Here is a 20,846-nt window from a genome sequence, read left to right on the forward strand (position 1 = left end):
CTGTAACCATCAAATATGATATAAGAAATGCATAAAAAAGGTTAATCTGTTATATTTATCCCTGTTTTTAGCCTATCCAATGCTTTTATTTCTCTCCTGAAACTCTGGCCATTCTTTTGTTTTCATTTATTTTCCATTTAGAGAACTTCCTTTTGCCATTCTTTATGAGTAAATTTGCTAGCAACAAATTCTCTTAGTTTTCCTTAATCTGGCAAAGTTCTAATTGTCCGTCCATTCCTGAATCATAGTTTTACTGAATACAGGATCTGAAATTGAAAGGTCTTTTCATTCAATACTTGAAAAATAGTGTTATTTCATGATAGCTTTCATGGTTTCAGACAAAATATCTCCTCTCACTCAAATTCATATTCCCCTGTAGGTATGATTTTTTTCTCTCTAGCTGCTTTCAATGTTTTTCTTTGCCTTTAGTTTTCAGAAATATGATTATGATATGTCTTGACAGTGATTTCTTTGGATTTATCCTTTAGTGGTTTGCTAACTTCTTGAATCTCTAGGTTTAAGTCTTTTGCCAAATTTTGAAAGTTTTCAGCCATAAATTTTTAAAATATTTTTTCAGTTCTGCTCTTTCTCTTCTCTCCTTAGTATCGGGGTTACTCACCCCCAATATTTCAACTTAGGTTCTTTCTATTTTCCATAAGTGTCGGCCGGCTGAGAAATAAAGAGAAAGAGTACAAAGAGAGGAATTTTACAGCTGGGCTGCCGGGGGTGACATCACATATCGGTAGGACCGTGATGCCCACCTGAGCCTCAAACCAGTAAGTTTTTTATTAAGGGTTTCAAAAGGGGAGGGGGTGTAAGAACAGGGAGTAGATCACATGCTTCAAAGGGCAAAAAGGAGAACTACTGATAAGGATCCAACAAAGATCACAAGGCAAAGGGCAAAATCAAGGTGCACTGATTTCATATTGTTCAAACACACATGTTTTACAATCAATTTGTAGAGTCAACACAATTATCACAGTGGTCCTGAGGGGACATACATCCTCAGCTTATGAAGATAACAGGATTAAGAGATTAAAGTAAAGACAGGCATAAGAAATTATACAAGTATTATTTGGGAACTGATAAACATCCATGAAATCTTCAATCTACAATTTATGTTCCTCTGCCATGGCTCCAGCCGGTCCCTCTTTTCGGGATCCCTGACTTCTCACAACACCTTAGACCCTGATGACATGAATGCTACTTCTTTTGTTTATATCCCAACTGAGACACTGTTCATTTATTTTTATTCTTTATTCTTTCTGTCCTTCAGATTGGGTAAATTCTAATGATTTTTTTCTTTAAGAAAACGAATTCTATCCACTGTCATTTTCACTCTATTATTGAACTCATTGATTGACATTTTATTTCAGTATTCTCTTTTTCAGTTGTATAGTTTAAATTTGTTATTTTCTAACTTAGATTTCTTCACTGAGAGTACTTTTTTTCTTTTTTTTTTTTTTTTTGTTGCTAGGCTGGAGTGCAGTGGCACAATCTCGGCTCACTGCAACCTCTGCCTCCCAGGTTCAAGCGATTATCCTGCCTCAGCCTCCCAAGTAGCTGGGACTACAGGCACGTGCCACCACGCCCAGCTAATTTTTGTACTTTTAGTAGAGACAGGGTTTCACCATGTTGGCCAGGATGATCTCGATCTCTTGACCTCATGATCCACCCGCCTCAGCCTCCCAACGTGCTGGGATTACAGGCGTGAGCCACCGCACCCGGACTCATTTATTTTAAGAAAATTTATAATTGCTTGTTGAAGCAGTTCCGCAATGGCTACTTTAAAATATTCCTCAGATAATTCCAACATCTGATTCATGTTGTTGTTCATTGCCTTTTATAGGTTATGTTGTAATTTTCTGGTTCTTAGTATGACAAATAATTTTAGCTATGATCCTAGACATTCTATATATTGTGTTAAAAGTATCCTATATTGAATTATTTATTTATTTATTTTTTACAGGCAGTCCTCCTGTTGAGGTCCAGTGTAAAAGATAATTGGATGTGTCTGTTCACCTTTATTTTTGGACCACTGGGCAATAGTGGGCACTAACTCATACTCCTCATTGGAGATAGGTGGGGTGAAAATTCAGCTCTCACCTAGACTCTGATAACAGCTTCCCAGAAAGGTGGGGCATTGACTCACACCACCTTATTGCCTCCAAGTGGATATAGCAAATTAGTTCTCCACTGAGCCACACTGACCCAGGAAGTGTGGGTGGAAGTAGGGAGTGGGGAAGCAGAGAGCTAGTTCAGACTACTTTGTTCCTGCAGAATGGCTAGCAGAATTTCAGCTCCCTGCTGGACTCTGATGACACTGCTGGAGGAGAGTCGAGGAAAATAGAATGTCAAATAGCTGCAACTCTCACAACCTCCGATGACTTGATGCTAGTTGGGGTGGGGCTTAGATCCCCCTTGATCCTCTCCCCAACACCAGGGAAAAGGAAAAGCACAGAGTCATCAAGCCAATCTACCATGATTGTTCCATCTTGTTGATGCAGGATAGAGGTAGAAGTTCATTTTTTCATTGGACCCCACTGAAGACTGTGGAACAGGTGGAGTGTCAAGTAGCTCTGCTTTACACTTCCTTGTTCAATCTTGTTGCAGTTGGGTGGGTGTGAAGATTCAGCTCTCCAGTGGATTTCACTGACCTCTGGGGTGGGAGAAAGAGTGAAGTATTACTTGCATTGAGTTGCACTACTTTGATCAGTCTCTCTGCTGGGTAGCACTGGAGCCACAGCTTACCATTCGACCACACAGACACTGAGGAGGATTGGGAACACTGCCTGGTCCCCCTGAGAAGGGTATAAGAGATCATTTCCCTGTTTAACCTACCAGTACCACCTGCCAAGGGAATTGAAGAACCACCTGTTTCCATCAGGCACAGTAGGGAAGATTAGCTCCTTGCTAGGCTCCAACTACACCACCTGGCTGGGGAATGGGAGCATACCTCCTGCTTCGACAGGGTTAAGGGAGGAAGATCAACTCATCACAAGGCCTGCTGAGACTACAGTGGTACTGGGAGATGGAAGTGGTGTTTTCTATTGGTGTTTGACTTGAGTAGGGTGGGTATAGCCAAAACATTTTTCTATGAGGCCATCATTTCCTGTTTCTTTGGTTTTGGGGAAAAGATTTTCTTGGAGCTTTTCTTTGTGTTTGTTGGTAGATGCAGATGGAGGCTTCTGCAGAACTCCATCTGGGATATATGAGAAGTACTATGGATACCCAGAGAACTCACCTTAATGTCCTTCCTTATATTTTGATGTCCCTAGGCAGTCCACCTTCTTTACATCTTTCAGAGATTTCCTATGCTTGTTTGTTATTTATACCCAGAGTTATTTTAGTTGGAAAAGAGAAGACCTGCGAGGCATATGGCTACTCCATTTTGCTGGCAAACCTAGAACATTTTACTTATATTATCAAAATCTAAATTTAATCAATATATTTATCCTGGTCCCAAACACTGCAAGTACATAGAGCACTTTAATTGTAATCATTTTACTTTCAGTTCTTTATTTTATTGGTTTAAAAATACCAAACCTATTTATCTCTGTCTTATAACTCTAATATCTAAACATTTTTGTGGTTATAAAACCATTGTTGTTGGTTATTGCTGGCCTGTCACTCATCATTGCTTCCAAGTGTGAGCATATGTGTCTGTGTGTGTATTCAGGAAATAAGAGCTCTTTCCTCATTTAGAGAAAAATGTTAACAACACTCATTTCTGAGTGATGAAATTACAGATAGTTTTATGCTACCTTTCTATACATTTTATTGTTTCCAAATTTCTTACAATAAGCATGGAATTTTTTATAGTCCTATAAAATCATAAATTTTTTCTTCTCTTTTCAAAGCTTACATTTCTCACTAGAAAACTAGGCTTATTGAATATACCAGATATCTACTCAATAAATTGACAATCATTTTAATTAAATAAATCATTAACTTTGAGAATAAATCTGTCTATGAAAGTATGATTAATTAATTTTCTAATTTTTAACTTGTTGTGATCATTACCATGTGCTTTTCTTGGTGAAGATGCCTATAACGAACAAGGATGTAAATATTTTTTCTCCCATAATTGTAGCCAAATCAGGAAAGCTAATATTAATAGAAGTGCTAGCCTGGCCAACACGGTGAAACCCCATCTATACTAAAAATGCAAAAATTAGCTGGGCATGGTGGCAGGTGCCTGTAATCCCAGCTACTCGGGAGGCTGAGGTGGGAGAATTGCTTGAACCTGGGAGGCGGAGGCTGCAGTCAGCCAAGATTGTGCCACTGCACTCCAGCATGGGCAACAAGTGAGACCCCATCTCAAAAAAACCAAAAAAACAAAACAAAACAAAAAACAAACAAGAAAACCAAAAGAAGTGCTTAATTTACACTGTATTTGAAAAAGGAGACTGAGTCTGGCTGGATTTGTTAGTCCTGTGTCAGAAGATGAAGAGAACTATAAACAGAAATGCAGGAGAGGCTTGGGGGAGAAACAACACAGGGTACTGATGGGAAGGTAATGAGAATCCTTATGGTAATTACCGGTAGAAAATGTTAGAAACACTGTGGTGGCACTATATAGCCAGGCAGAAAAGTGCCGTTTCTTTAGAAATCCCCAGGGAATGAGATTCTTTTACATCCTTCAATATTATCTTTTGAAGTCTAACACCTTAATTAGTTTTTACCAAATTCCTGTAGAGTAAATATGGATTACATATTAGTCATATCCTCAAATGCCTCCGCATTAGCTGGTCAGTCAACAGCATGTGAACCCAAGGCAGCTTTTTTGATATTGCTTTTCTGCCCCTCTCCTACTCAGCCTTTAGGCTGGTACGTTGAGTGGTTGACTCTCTTGCTTTTTCCTCATCTTTCTATAGCATGATATTAAACCCTAAGTGTTTCTGACGTATTTATTTGCCTTGACTCTGTTGGAAGATGGATGGTACCATTCCTTTTCTTTTTTCTTTTTTTTCCCTCACACTGTCATATCTTTTACCAAATTTTTCAACCTTGAAAATTAATTAGAATTCCTTCAAAGTAGCTAGACAGGACAATATAGTCTTAGAATATATGTGAAATACCTTACAGGGCCTGGCATTTAGTAGATGCTCAACAAATGCCCCAAATTATTTCCTGTTTAAATTTCTAGAGCGCTAAAATGTCCTCTATCTTAATTGTTTTCTAATTCAACAAATATTTATTGAGCACCTATATTGCCTGTACAGCTTATATTCTTTTCATTACTTTTTCTCTCTAAAATAGCAGACTGGACATGTATCATTACCCACCATAAAGATGTTTGATGTTCTCACACACGTATCTATTGTGCATAAAATGAAACAGTGTGGTATAGGAAAACGAGCACTTGTTTTGGAAGACCCATGTATTATTCAGCCTTCTCCACTTTCTAGCTGAATTACCATAAACCAATTACTTATTCCCTTTGAAGCTCAGTTAGCTCATGGAGTCAATGATACAGACGTTGACTATCTTACAGGATTGTTACACATAACAATCTATCAATCTATAAAACTTTAAAAAATATGTGTCAAAACTTTAAAGTGTTATACAAATGTGTTTATATCTAAATATTAGCTACCCACTTATATTTTATTCTGAGATCAACGTTCCTTGTAAACATTTCACAAAATATTTATATATGTACAATAAGTGTAATTGATTACTTTTTTATAGGTGAAGAACTTTAGTCAGATAAATGAGGCAGGTGGAGAAACTGAGAATAGACTTTCAGTCTTCTCAATCTGATAATTTTATGCAGTAGACAATGTCATTCTTTCTACTTGTTTTTGAAAACTGTAAATATCAATGAAAATGCCTTACTGAATAGTGGAATAAAAATTACAAGTTATAGAATGTACAGTTTACAAAACTAAACACATCTCTAACAGTGTACGTATCAGTTCAGAGTTCAGCAGTGAAAAAACTTAATTTAAACTGTGATTAAATATAGTTCAGTATAGAATCTTGCACTCCTCAGATACTAGGGTACAGATGATAAAAACTAAAGGGTTCTTTTCTCTCTTAAATTCAATCAGTAAACAATTTACATGAACTCATTTCAATTTGGAAGTCCCAAAAACCTAACACGGCTGAATAATCTATCAAACAATTTAAGACATTATCATAAGTGATATCTATGTAATGAAGAGGTCAAAATCGTCCTCTGGTAGTTATTTCTCTGAGACCGGATCCACATAAGACAAAGCTGATTGGCAAAGTAAAAGCCAAGAAAATGATTGTGGTTCTTGGATGTTCTATCCACGATATTCTCTTTTAGATTTAATCTCATTGTCAAACCACAATACAGTAGCTGCTTGGGTTACAATGAATTTTGGTTACGCCACTTTGAATCACACTCTAATTGTCACAGGAAATGAAGACGATGAAAAAAAATGCCTGTATTCATTTCAAATACATTCATGAGCCATGGATCCAGTACATTATTTTTCTGAGCATATTCTAAAAGATGTCAGGCCTTTTCAAATCTAGCCATCTCTTTTGTTAATAAGGCTGCTTAGGAAATGAGATTTTGATTCAAATTCAGTATCAAAATATCAAGCCCAAAACAATAATCTCAAACATTACCTCTGCATTACCTCTAACTCAATATGCAGAAAACACTTACCCTCTGACATTTCAAAGTAATAAATCAGCACCATCTGTCCCCAGGCTCTGCTGCTTCTTCTCCTCCTTACGCTGCTCAAGGGCATTCATCTTGTTTCTTCCATTAGCATATACCATAAAGATGTGTTGTTCTGACACCTGTATATCAGACAAAGTTACACTCTAGGGATGCCAAAATACCTTATCATATTGTCATGAACACCATCCCTCCCTTTTTTTTCCATTGAAAAGCTCTTTGGCTCTCTGGAGAAAAATGGCTCTACATAAATTTGTCATTATTAGTTGCATTATGTTTGAGAAGAATCCAATGTCAGTTACATTACAGCTTGATCTTAGAGTGATTTCTAACACCGGATAGTGAGAGTGAGAATGAGGTAATGCAATCCTGTCTTCAAATATGACAATAACTGAAATTATAATTAATTTGAGATCATCTGGACATACGGTATATATAGCACAGATTAGTTTTGTACTTCACAGAAAAGTCTGTTATGATACACAGATTTAACAATTGTGATTCTACTAATCACAAATGACCTTGAAAATCCATGCTATGTGATGATTTATATTTTATAATCACATTCCCTAACACTGCGTTAGCAGAGGGAGTTAACTTAGCATGCAGCCTTATGTTTCTCTAGACATCATTCTGCCTGCTGTTAACACTCCAGAGGTGAGAGAAACCTTATTTCTCCTAGAAAGCTCTTCCTCCCCAAATGTGATTATAATTGAAAAAAAAAGAGACAAAAAGTGACAATATACATGATTTTCATGTATATATATTCCTGTACATATATTAAGAGCCTACAGTACTTCTTTATAGGAAGACTAGGGATGGTTTTATGGAACGGGAAGTTGCAAACTGGGAGCACCTAATACTTATGAACCTTCATCTGTTATCCCATATTTAATCTTCCCGATGGTTTTGTTTTATGGGAAGAAACAGCCTCAGTGAGATTGAACAGTTGAGTAACTTTTCTGAGCCTCATATTCTCCATTTGGAAAAAAAGGTTAGATACCTTTAAAACAACTAAAAATCATGGCTGTCTATAATTCTTACTTATTCTTACATTACCTTTTTTCAGGATCTGCCACACCTCAGACTTCAGACTATGCAGAGGTTGTTGTGTATGTGCATGTATGCATGCGTGTGTGTGTGTAGGTGTGTAGGTTGGGTGTTTAAATTGAGAAGGGGAAGGGTATAATGAGACTCATGAATCTTACTCCTTGTCCTCTTCTAACTTGGATGCTTTAGTTCATAAACAGGACTTCAGTAATCCCAAACACTGGCTTTACTGACTGGAATATGAGTTTCCCAGTGCCTAGGTCTCCTGCCAATGAATTTGTTGCCCACAGGTGCTTCCAAAATACCTAAAGAAAAAAAAAGTGTTGCCGTCTGCCTGAATTCCCACTTCTCATTTATTTGTTCTGTGCTTTCCATGCTGGCCCAATTTTCAGATTTCAGATCTTCCTTTGGATTCATGATCCCGTGTACTCACTGTGAAAGTAACCAAACCCTAATATTATTTTGTTGTTTGGATCTTATTTTCCATATCCTACACTTTTACCTCAACTTTTCCTAGTTTGATCTTGCTTAACCAGAGTCTGACTCCCAACTTTCACAGAATTAGTGGTCAAAGTGTACATTTTTCTGATCTTAATATTGATTGATACATGTATAAGTATGTTGTTAAAAGAAAAATAAAATCCTCCTTAATGTTTGCCCTACTTTATCTTCTTTATTACATATCCTAAGAGATCTGGTCATTAGGAATTATTCTGTTTGAGTTGGAACTGTAGAAACCTATGAATCATTTCATTCATGCCTGGTAGATCTTCACATTAGAAACACAAAAGATCACATAAAGTAAAAAAGAAAATGTACTACACCAATTTTTTTTTTAAAAACACAAGCAGAAAACCAACTATTTTCCTTTCTTTGAGTATATTTTTAAGACACTTTCAAGGCTAAAACACAGTTACTAGGTTTGAATTTTTTGATTTGGTTAGAAGTGGAATAGTATAAAAGGATGAGCTTATTTCTAACAGATCATTTTACTCTTATAAGTTTAGTGTTAAATATTTACATTTTAAAAATAAAAATTTGTCAGGCAACTTAGGGAAACATGGCACCTATATTGTATATTGCGTGATGTGACCATTTAATTCATATGACCATCTGTAGTGCTTATTCAATGTGATTGAAAATTTTAATTGAGAACTTATAATAAAAATGTTTTTTGGAAGAAAATGAATTACAGAGACACAAAAATATGTTAATAAAAGTAACAGCATTGTCTATCTAAGAGCATTATCTTTACCAGCATTTTTTTTCTGGAAAATAAATGTTAAAACTCTTATGAGAATTGTGAGCAAAATTAAAAAAAAGTGTTTTAAATAATACATGCATTTTTTTTCTTTAGGGTTTTACACAACCATTTTGTCTCATTATGCCTTATTGGTGTGAACTCCTGAAGCAAAACTACACTTATTATTGAAAATGGCTACCCAAACTCCCTGACAGATCAACATCCTTCTTGCAATTTCTGCCTCACCCTTATTTAACTAACAGTGACAGTAGCATTTATCTTTTCCTAGTCTGTAGGAATGCAAGTATTGTTATCCACAATGTTTTGATTTAAACTATTATTTAAAAGATCTTTGTCATATTCAATATCTTTTGTGCTACCAATGAGGAAGACTATTTTATTTTAGATCAAAGGGTACTTATAGTAATCTTCGATAAAAATGGAAAAACAAAATCAATTATATAATGTTAGAACATATTTTTCTATTATATTTCAACTTTTAAAATTGATCAAAATTGTAGCAAGAAATCATTCTTTTGGGTTTGAATAGATTCGTTGGAGACATACACATGCACACATACACGCATCCTATGACTTGTTTTTTTAAAGTGAATTTGAGTCTTCTCATATACACTATGTGGGTTTAGGCAGTTGCTCATATCAAATACATAAAATGTATTGCTTTTTAATGAAATTATATTATGAGTGTTGGCACCATAAATTTTCCACTACTTTTTCTATAACCAAATAAAGTGTGTTTGTTTTAAAAACTACTCTTAGTTTTATCAGTGCTGTTGTCAAAAAGAAAACATGTTCTCAGGAAGAATATGGAAGTTGACATTTTTGGATTCCATTTTCTCTAAATAGGCTCTTTTTGAAAAAGATTGCATTCAAAGGCTGTCTTTCAAAACAGTTTTATTTATCTTTGAAGTGAGAATTTTCTGTTCATACATTTGAATTTTTAAAAGTAGTCTAGAAGCAAAAGATGCCACCCCAAATCAGTGACGCAACACTTACTTACTTGGAAATTTAGAGTCAACCATAGAACTCTATAATTATTATACTTTGAAACTTTCCTTCAAATACTGTACAGAGTGGCATTACGAAAAACAACTCCTTTGAAAATTCACAGTCGAGACTAAAAGCAGAATAATTCTTTGGTTCTTGTGAGCAGAATTAGAGAAAAGGAAAAACACTTTTATAAAATTGTTTTTCTAAAAATAACATATTCTGATCAAATAGGCCTGACCTTTTGTTCATAACAACAAAGGGCATGACATTCTTGATATCCGTTCAATTTCACAACTCTAGCATGGGGTTTACTTTAAATTTTCTTACTCAAATGTTTCCAAAATAGTGGTCGCAAATATTCTGCTTTTGTTTTGCTGTTTGTTCATCTTTTTTTGGTGAATCTGCTTGGGAAATTAATTTTTACACATGTGTGTTTCAAGAGGAAATTAAGAGCAACTTAATGACTTTCTAAGGAAATAGAGAAAAAAATACAGATGACAAATCTGTTAATGCTTTCACAATCCCTTTGGTGTTTATTGTTGCCAGCATAAGAATGTAAACCAAAGAAAAAAATGATAATTATTAAATTAAATATAGTCAAAACATGTTAGAGGAAAATAAATGCGAAAAATAAACACTTCTCAATTTTTTTTCAGTTTTTCTACATGGTGTCGCTATTGCATACCAGATAATAATGCAAGTCAGGTCTCTTGAAAAGTGGCTCTTTCAGGGCCTGTAAGGCAAGTACGTGTAACTGCTGACAAAGTTGCTACTTAGAAAGTTCAATCTCACCTTGAGTGGATGGTGTTTATTATTTTGCTTTTTCTACTAACTCCTTGTGCAGCTTTACGGCCATTTTCTTTCTCTTCCTGTGAGTTTATACCTTTATAAAATCTAGTATCCTCCTCTCAGATATTTTAACAAGTGTGATGCTCGTGAAATGCTTGGAAAATTGTGAAAGCTACTATCTATTTAGAACACATAATAATCAGCATCTTTCTGCCTTAAGAAAACAAATACTTAGTCAAAGTTGTAGTAACTAAGTTATTCTTAGATTGTGGCAATATCACCTGAAGCAGGGGTCAGCAAGCTACGGCCCACAGGCCAAATCCACCTAGCTACCAGTTCTTGTGAATGAAGGCTTACTAGAACACAGTCATACTTATTTGCTTATATATTGTCTATGGCTGCTTTCATATTATAACAATAGAGTTGAATATAGATGCTTCTCACCTTACAATGAGGTTACATCCCATATAAACCTACAGTAAATTGAAAATATCATAAGGCAAAAATGCATTTAATGTATCTAATGTTACAAACATTATGGCTTAGTCTAGCCTAACTTAACATGTTCAGAATACTTATATTAGCACACAGTTTGGCAAATTCATCTAATACAAAGCATATTTTGCAATAAGGTGTTGAATATCTCATATAATTTATTGAATACTGTACTGGAAATGAAAAACAGAATGGCTGCATGGCTACTAGAAGTGTAGTTTCTACTGAATGTGTATCAATGTTGCACCATTATAAAGTCAAAACATTGCAAGTTGAACCATTGTAAGCTGGTAACCATTTTTAGTTGCAACAGAGACTGTAAGAAATACAGGTATGGGCTGGGTCCGGTGGCTCACGCCTGCAATCCCAGCACTTTGGGAGGCCAAGGTGGGCAGATCACGATGTCAGGATTTCGAGACCAGCCTGGCCAACATAGTGAAACCCCGTCTCTACTAAAAATACAAAGATTAGCTGGACATTGTGGTGCGGGCCTGTACTCCCAGCTACTCGGGAGGCTCAGGCAGGAGAATCGCTTGAACCTGGGAGGTGGAAGTTGCGGTGAGCCGAGATCAGGCCACTGCACTCCAGCCTGGGAAACAGAGTGAGACTTAATCTCAAAAAAAAAAAAAAAAAAAAAAGAAATACAGGTGTGACATTATCAGAAAACCAGAATTTGAAGCAAAACAAGCAAAAGGTATCAAAAGGCCACAGAGAATATTTCATACTGAAAAAGAATAGTCCATCACAAATACAAAAATCATGAAGTTTATTACCTAATTATGTAGTTTCAAAAAATGTAAACAAAAACTGATAGAATTTCAAGGAGAAATGGATAAATCTGCAATCACAGTGATAATTTAACATATTTCACTAAGTTTATAGACCAAATGTATTAAAAAAGTGAGAAAGAATATAGAGAATTTGAATTTTATAATTAACAAACTAAGTTTAATATACATATATTACAAGCACATGTATTTGTAACTGCAAAAGAAGAATGCAAATTATTTTCAAATATTTTTCAAAAATTGACCATATACTAAGCCTCAAGAAAAAAAATCTAAACAAATTAAAAAATCAAAATCTTACAGGACACATTATACTTACTGATTACTATGCAATAAAATTAGAAAGTAATAAACAATTGATATAGTAATAACCAAAATGTAGTAAGACAAAACAAACAAAAACCCTATACACCTAAAAATTTAAAAGCACACATTGGAATACATCTTAGGTTAAAAAAGGAAATAGAAATTAGTATTATAATTAGTATTATATACCTTCAATGAATAATAGAAATTAGTATTATATACCTTCAATGAATTTATCAGATAAGAAAAGCACAGAATAAATTTTTAAAACCCCTTCTGATTCAGGAAGCTAAAAGGATCATAAAGTAAATTCTGTTAAAGAAATTAATAAAAGACAAGTGCAGAAATTAATAATAAAAAACAAAATATAGATTTGATCAATAAAACATAAACTAGCTAAATTGCAAGGACCAAAAAAGTAAACTAACTGTTCTTACATATAATTTAAAAAAAGAAAGAGGAATTAAAATAAATATCTAAAGCATTAAAAAGAGACATAACAAAGAGATTAAAACTATTTATTAATTCATGCTAGGGAAATGCTATATTATTACATTGATATAGTAAAATTTCCGAGGTATTTGTTGAATGAAATAAATAAATCACAGAAACTGTGCAAAATATGATCCTCTACAGATTAAAACATGAAACAAAGCAACATTACACATGTAAATGTATTAAACATCTGGAAGGACATATACCTGATACAGTGATTACCACTGGGGGACAGGATAGACCATTTGAGATACTGTTCAGACTGTGTTTTAGCCATATTTGTAATATTTGTAATTATAAAATACTTGTAATTATTTTACCAAGAGAATATGTTTATTTATTGCTTAACTAAAAACTAATGTAAAAAGGAAACATCAGAACAAAATAACAATGTTGATCAATTAATTTGTTATTATGATTGGATTATAGAGATGATGGAGAGGATTTAATGAAACAATGAGGTTGGAGGGGCAGGCAAGAGTCAGGTAAAGGGTCTTAGAAAAAAGTATTCATTTTTGCTATTAAAGTAAAATGACAGCAATTGAAGAGTGTCAAGTAAGACTTGTGTTTGAAGTCAATTGGATGCTAGAGAATATGTCTGTACATGAATGTATTTGTAGCAAAGAAGTAATCTATGAGAACACCTTATTTTCCTGACTAAAGTGTATGTCTTTGAGGACTGAGAATATATTTCGTTCATTATGACATCCCACTACAGCACTTAGTCAAATGTTTATTTGTAAGTAAGCATATAGCAAAGTATGTTAAATCGAATTTGAATTGTGTTGTGTCTGATTAATATGCAAGTAAGACAATTCACAAAGCATATAACTTTCCTTAATTCATAAGGTATTGTCAGAGTGGTCCACATTCTGTGAATTCTTGAAGAAAAAATATTTAAAGTACAAAAATTATCAACTATTAATTACAAACAATGCTAAATATTGTGGTAAATTTTCCCAGTATTAAACGTTGTAGTTTAGCAATGCAATACTCATTAATAGAAAATGAAGACATGGTTAAAGCTCTAAGAGATCTGTATATCTCTTTTCAAGTTATATGAGACAAATACTTCAAAATGTTTCAATATACGTGTCAAAAATGCTAATTGTTCTCTATGGTATTTGTTTGACTCTAGCATGGGACAATGTATAAATCAACTATTTGAAGTAATGGGTGCATAGATTGAAATTGTTCCTATGCTATAGTTCCTCATGGCTAATTTAGACTTCAATCAGATTTAAAAGACCAATGCATCCTTGATGCACAACAGCAGTGATTTTTGTCTTTTAAAACATTTTGAATCAAAGAAGAGGTTGCCTAGCAGAGTAAACTGCTAATGATGAGCCAAGTTATTTCTGTGGTGAATTGTTAATGTTCGTCAGAAGTAACATGGCAAGAAGCTTCTTACTGTTAGGCTGTCTGTCATCTACAAGGCTCCCAAATTAGGCATTTTTGGATTTTTACTACAGTAATGATCAAAAAGTGTAAGAATCACTCCACTAAATCGCACGTAATCTTGATGTTTCTGTGTTAAGTTCCTTTTCTTTTAGCCATAGTCATGTTCTCTGCTTGAGACTTAAAACAATTCATCCAAGTTAGCCAGAGCTGCAGAGGAACTTATGCTCAGAGGTCCTGCCATCCTCCTTTGAGATCTTCTGAACATGTTATAGATAGTACCAGAATCCACTTCATACTACCAAAAGATAAAAGATCATCTTTGTCAAACCCTTCTACTATCTTTTGAGAGATTTTGCTAACACTTGTGACCAAACAATTGCCTTATACTAGTAAGGTTCTCAAAGGATTTTATAAGAGTCACAGTGTTATTAATATTTTCCACATAATTAGTGATATGTGTCCACATCACACCAACTCTTTCAACTATTCAACTATGAACAATATTCTCTTTCTAGTGTTGACATAATTTGTGGACCCAGGAGAAAACAAAACAAATAGGCAAATATGGCACACCTCCAAAACAAAAAAAGAATAATTACCCTTTTCCTCTGATGTCCCCTTAGTATCTTCATTTGAACCTTGGTTTGTGAACAATACACAAAGTGAATTGCTAGCAGATGCTCAGCTTGTAGTTTCTGTAAACCAAAAATAAAATCCTAAGCCTCCAAAACAACTGAATGTGTTCCCAGACGAAACCGAGGGTCAAGCTCCTTATTCTCTCAGCCTGATAACAAGATGCAGATGAACTGGGAAAGAAGAGTGTTTTTATTTCTGTAACAGGGTACAGGGAGAAGGCTTGGAAATTATCACCAGACCAACTCAAAATTACAAACTTTTCCAGAGCTTATATACCTTCTTAGCTATATGTCTACGTGTAAGTGCGCATCCATCTAAAGACATAAATGATTAACTTATTCTAATCTATAACTAAGGTCTGAGTCCTGAAGAACTTCCTCTGGAGCTTCAGTAAATTTACTGAATCTAAATGGGTCCCGGTGTTGGGGTGATTACCCTTATCTTGTCTCCAACTAAAGCATGGAGGTTTGGGGAGTTGCTTCAGACCCCCAATAAACTTGTTTGTGGAGGCCTGGGGAGTTTCTTCAGACACCCAATAAAACTTGTTTAATCCTAAATGGGTCCTTTTAAGAATTCCTTCATTATCTTGTCATGCTTTAAGGCCCAGGAAAGGCTTAGGCAAAACCCTTGGTGGGCTTTTGTTACATCCCAGCCTTTGCATAAGGGCACTGGCTCTTTCAGCTTTTAGTATCTAACTTAACCTCTCAGTCAGTGCTGAGACAGTTGTTATGGAGGCCTGCCTGTTCAGCCGTTAGGGAGACCTCGCTTGCCACAAATAGACATCCTCTTGGCCAAGGAGACCACAGAGAAACCTGAAAAACTGAATTCCCAGCCAAGACAGGAAGGGAGGTCAGACACACCTCATTACCCTCCCTCCCTTTTGGAGCTTAAGCACAACTGACCGGTATTAAGGTTAAAATAGAGAACACAAAACTGACAAAACAGACTGTGGCAATTACATACCAGATTATAACCCAGACCTGAGGCCATGCAAGATAAGGGTTAAGTCACATCCTACAAACCATACAATCTTGTTAAACTTGTTTTTTAATTAACCTGGTATAATGTGGCTTTCCAACCTGGCTCTGGTATAGCATCGCATGACAGATAGCAGACCTGGAAGGAAATAAAAATATTTTATCTCAAAACATATTTCTTTGACACATTTGAAATGACCCTGCAAAGCCGTCTTTTGTGGGGAAAATTTGCATCTGTAGAGAACCTTCAATAATGTAGCCAGGCCTTCCCTTTCTAAGCATTTCCTGGATCTATAGAGATTAAGAGTTTGACAACTTTTAAAGTCTAAAAAGAGACATTTACCATTTATTCTCTCTGAAGGTTGCTACCTAAGAGGCTTCATCTACATCACAAGAACCCTGGCCTTCAAGACCCCACTTATCTTAAGTATTTCTTTCTACCGACTTCAAATCTTTAGACAAAGTTTAACTCTTTCAACCAATTGCGAATCAGAAAAATCTTTAAATTCAACTATAACATGTACGTCCCCTCTTCAAGATATCCTACCTTTTTGGGGGCTGTACCAACATATGCCTTCCATGTATTGATTTATGTCTTTGCCTGTAATTCCTGCCTTCCTAAAATGTATAAAAACAAACTCTAACCTGACCACCTCAGGCACACGTTCTCTGGACCTCCAGAGACTTTTCCCCAGGCCATGGTTACTCATACTGGCTCAAAATAGTCCTCTTTAAAATATTTTATAGGATTTAGTTTTTTCCGTTAATACTTTATTATCTAGCAAACTCTGATGAGCATTCCTGAAAGAAACAAAGAGTGGGTAGTTACTATGCTGTATACAGCAATTCTTCTTCAGACTTACTTTCATGTGTGTCCGTGTGAAGAGACCACCAAACAGGCTTTGTGTGAGCAACATGGCTGTTTATTTCATCTGGGTGCAGGCGGGCTGAGTCCAAAAAGAGAGTCAGTGAAGGGAGATAAGGGTGGGGCCGTTTTATAGGATCTGGGTAGGTAAAGGAAAATTACAGTCAAAGGGGGTTTGTTCTCTGGTGGGCAGGAGTGGGGGTCGCAAGGTGCTCACTAGGGGTGCTTTTTGAGCCAGGATGAGCCAGGAAAAGGACTTTCACAAGGTAATGTCATCACTTAAGGCAAGGGCGGGCCATTTACACTTCTTTTGTGGTGGAATGTCATCAGTTAAGGTGGGGCAGGGCATATTCACTTCTTTTGTGATTCTTCAGTTACTTCAGGCCATCTGGGCGTATACGTGCGAGTCACAGGGGATGCGATGGCTTGGCTTGGGCTCAGAGGCCTGACATTCCTGCCTTCTTATATTAATAAGAAAAATAAAACAAAATAGTGTTGAAGTGTTGGGGTGGTGAAAATTTTTGGGGGGTGGTATGGAGAGAGAGTGGACGAGGTTTCTCAGGGCTGCTTCAAGTGGGATTAGGGGCGGCGTGGGAACCTAGAGTGGGAGAGATTAAGCTGAAGGGAGGTCTTGTGGTAAGGGGTGATATTGTGGGGATGTTAGAAAAAACATTTGTCATATAGAATGATTGGTGATGGCCTGGATACGGTTTTGGATGAATTGAGAAACTAAATGGAATAACAGAAGGAGAAAAACAGGTATAAAAGGTCTAAGAATTCGGACGACTCAGGATATCTGATTAGAGAGTGCCTAAGGAGATTCAGCATAGTCCTGCCAGCAAAGATTATTTATTTACTTGAAGAATTAAGAGTGGCAGTTTGGGGATAGCACCAGGAGATATCAGCTGTGATGGCTTGGAAAAACAGTGTAAACTGGCAGTGTAAACAAGAGCAGGGCATGTATGAGTAGTCGAGAATGGTGAATAGGAGTATGACTACACAGAAAATAGTAGGGATGACAAGTTTTTTTGGGGGCACAGTCTAAGTTGGTCTGGTGTCTGGAATGAGACTGGGGCCTAATAAAAAGGAGCGTCTATACAGAAGCTCAAATGGGCTGTACCCTGTAGCATTCCGAGGACAGGCCTGAATTCTGAGAAGGGAAAGTGGTAAAAGTATTGTCCAGTCCTTTTTAAGTTGGTGGCTGAGATTGGTGAGGTGTGTTTTTAAAAGACCTTTAGTCCATTCTACTTTTCCTGAAGACGGAGGACCGTAAGGGATATAATGGTTTCACTGAATACTAAGAGCCTGAAAAACTGCTTGGCTGATTTGACTAATAAAGGCTCGTCTGTTATCAGACTGTGTTGAGGTGGGAAGGCTAAACTGAGGAATTATGTCTGACAGAAAGGAAGAAATGACTGCGGTGGCCTTCTCAGACCCTGTAGGAAAGGCTTCTACCTATCCAGTGAAAGTATCTACCTAGACTAAGAGGTATTTTAGTTATCTGACTCAGGGCATGTTGAGTAAAGCTAATTTGCCAGTCCTGGGTGGGGCTAATCCTCGAGCTTGATGTGTAGGGAAGGGAGGGGGCCTGAATAATCCCTGAGGAGTAGTAGAATAGCAGATGGAACACTGAGAAGTGATTTCCTTGAGGATAGATTTCCACGATGGAAAGGAAATGAGAGGTTCTAAGAGGCGGGCTAGTGGCTTGTACTATAGCATAACCTGCCTTTGCTGGTGTGTGGCGATTAGGCCTGGTGGAACTGCCATCAATAAATCAAGCGTGATCAGGGTAAGGAACAGGAAAGAAGGAAATTTGGGGAAATGGGGTAAATGTCAGGTGGATCAGAGAGATACAGTCATGGGGGTCAGGTGTGGTATCAGGAATAATGTGGGAGGCCGGACTGAAGTCTGGGCCAGGAACAACGGTAATTGTGGGAGACTCAACAAAGAGTGAGTATAGCTGAAGGAGCCGGGAAGCAGAAAGTATATGCGTCAGGTATGAGGAAGAAAAGAGATTTTGGAAGTTATGAGAACTGTAGAGAGTGAGTTGAGCATAGTTTGTGATTTTGAGGGCCTCTGAAAGTATTAAAGCAGTGGCAGCCGCTGCATGCAGACATGAGGGCTAGGCTAAAACAGTAAGGTCAAGTTGTTTGGACAGAAAGGCTACAGGGTGTGGTCCTGGCTCTTGTGTAAGAATTCTGACCACGCTAACCATGCCTAGGAAGGAAAGGAGTTGTTGTTTTGTAGAAGGTGCTGGGGTTTGAGAGATCAGTCAGACACGATTGGCAGGGAGAACACGTGTGTTTTTATGAGAATTATGCTGAGATAGGTAACAGATGAGGAAGAAATTTGGGCTTGATTGAAGTAATGGGGGCTGTCTGTGAAGCTTTGCAGCAGTACAGCCTAGGTCATTTGCTGAGCTTGATGGGTGTCAGGGTCAGTCCAAGTGAAAGTGAAGAGAGGCTGGGATTAAGGGTGCAAAGGAATAGTAAAGAAAAGCATGTTTGAGATCTAGAACAGAATAATGGGTTATAGAGGCAGGTATTGAGGATAGGAGAGTATATGGGTTTGGCACCATGGGGTGGATAGGCAAAACAATTTGGTTGATAAGGCGCAGATCCTGAACTAACTTGTAAGGCTTGTCTGGTTTTTAGGACAGGTAAAATGGGGGAATTATAAGGAGAGTTTATAGGCTTTAAAAGGCCATGCTGTAGCAGGCGAGTGATAACAGGCTTTAATCTTTTTAAAGCGTGCTGTGGGATGGGATATTGGCGTTGAGTGGGGTAAGGGTGATTAGGTTTTAATGAGATGGTAAGGGGTGCATGATCGGTCACCAAGGAGGGAGTAGAGATATCTTACATTTGTGGGTTAAGGTGGGGGGATACAAGAGGAGGACGCAAAGGAGGCTTTGGATTGGGAAGAAGGGCGGCAATGAGATATAGCTGTAGTCCAGGAATAGTCAGGGAAGCAGATAATTTAGTTAAAGTGTCTCGGCCTAATAAGGGAACTGGGCAGGTGGGGATAACTAAAAAGGAGTGCTTAAAAGAGTATTGTCTAAGTTGGCACCAGAGTTGGGGAGTTTTAAGAGGTTTAGAAGCCTGGCCGTCAATACCCACAACAGTTATGGAGGCAAGGGAAACAGGCCCTTGAAAAGAAGGTAATGTGGAGTGGGTAGCCTCCGTATTGATTAAGAAGGGGACGGGCTTACCTTCCACTGTGAGAGTTACTGGAAGCTTGGCATCCGTGATGGTCTAGGGGGCTTCCGAGGTGATCAGGCAGTGTCAGTCTTCAGCCATGAAGCCAAGAAGATCTGGGAAGGAGTCAGTCAGAGAGCCTTGGGCTAGAGTTCCAGGGGCTCTGGGAGTGGCTGCCAGGTGAGTTGAACAGTCCGATTTTCAGTGGGGTCCCACACAGATGGGACGCGTCTTAGGAGGAATCCTGGGCTGCAGGCATTCCTTGGCCCGGTGGCCAGATTTCCGGCATGTGTAGCAAGCTCCTGGGGGAGGAGGTTCTGGAGGAACACCTGGCTGCTGTGGTTCAGGCGTTTGGAAGTTCTTGTGTGCTGGAGATGTGGCTGGGGTTTGTCTCACAGTGGAGGCAAGGAGGAATTGCAACTTTTTTCTATTATTGTACACCTTGAAGGTGAGGTTAATTAAATCCTGTTGTGGGGTTTGAGGGCCGGAATTTAATTTTTGGAGTTTTATTTAATGTCGGGAGCAGATTGGGTAATAAAAGTTATTTTGAGAATAAGACGGCCTTTTGACTTTTTAGGGTCTAGGGCTGTAAAGTGTCTCAAGGTTGCTGCCAAACAAGTCATGAACTGGGCTGGATTTTTGTATTTGATGAAAAAGAGCCTAAACGCTATCTGATTTGGGATAAAGAAAAAGGAGCATTAACCTTGACTATGCCTTTGGCTCCAGCCACCTTTTTAAGAGTAAATTGCTGGGCAGGTGGGGGAGGGCTAGTCACAGAACGAAACTGTAAGCCCGACCAGGTGTGAGGAGGGGAGGCGATAAAAATGATTATAGGGTGGAGGAGCAGAGGCTGAGGAAGAATTGGGACCTAGCTTGGGCTGGCAAGGAGCAGCCTGGGGAGGAAGGGAGAGGTCAGATGGATCTGTAGAAAAGGA

The sequence above is a fragment of the Gorilla gorilla genome, chromosome X (genome assembly GCF_029281585.2).
Source record: "Gorilla gorilla gorilla isolate KB3781 chromosome X, NHGRI_mGorGor1-v2.1_pri, whole genome shotgun sequence".
NCBI classification, from domain to species: Eukaryota; Metazoa; Chordata; class Mammalia; order Primates; family Hominidae; genus Gorilla; species Gorilla gorilla.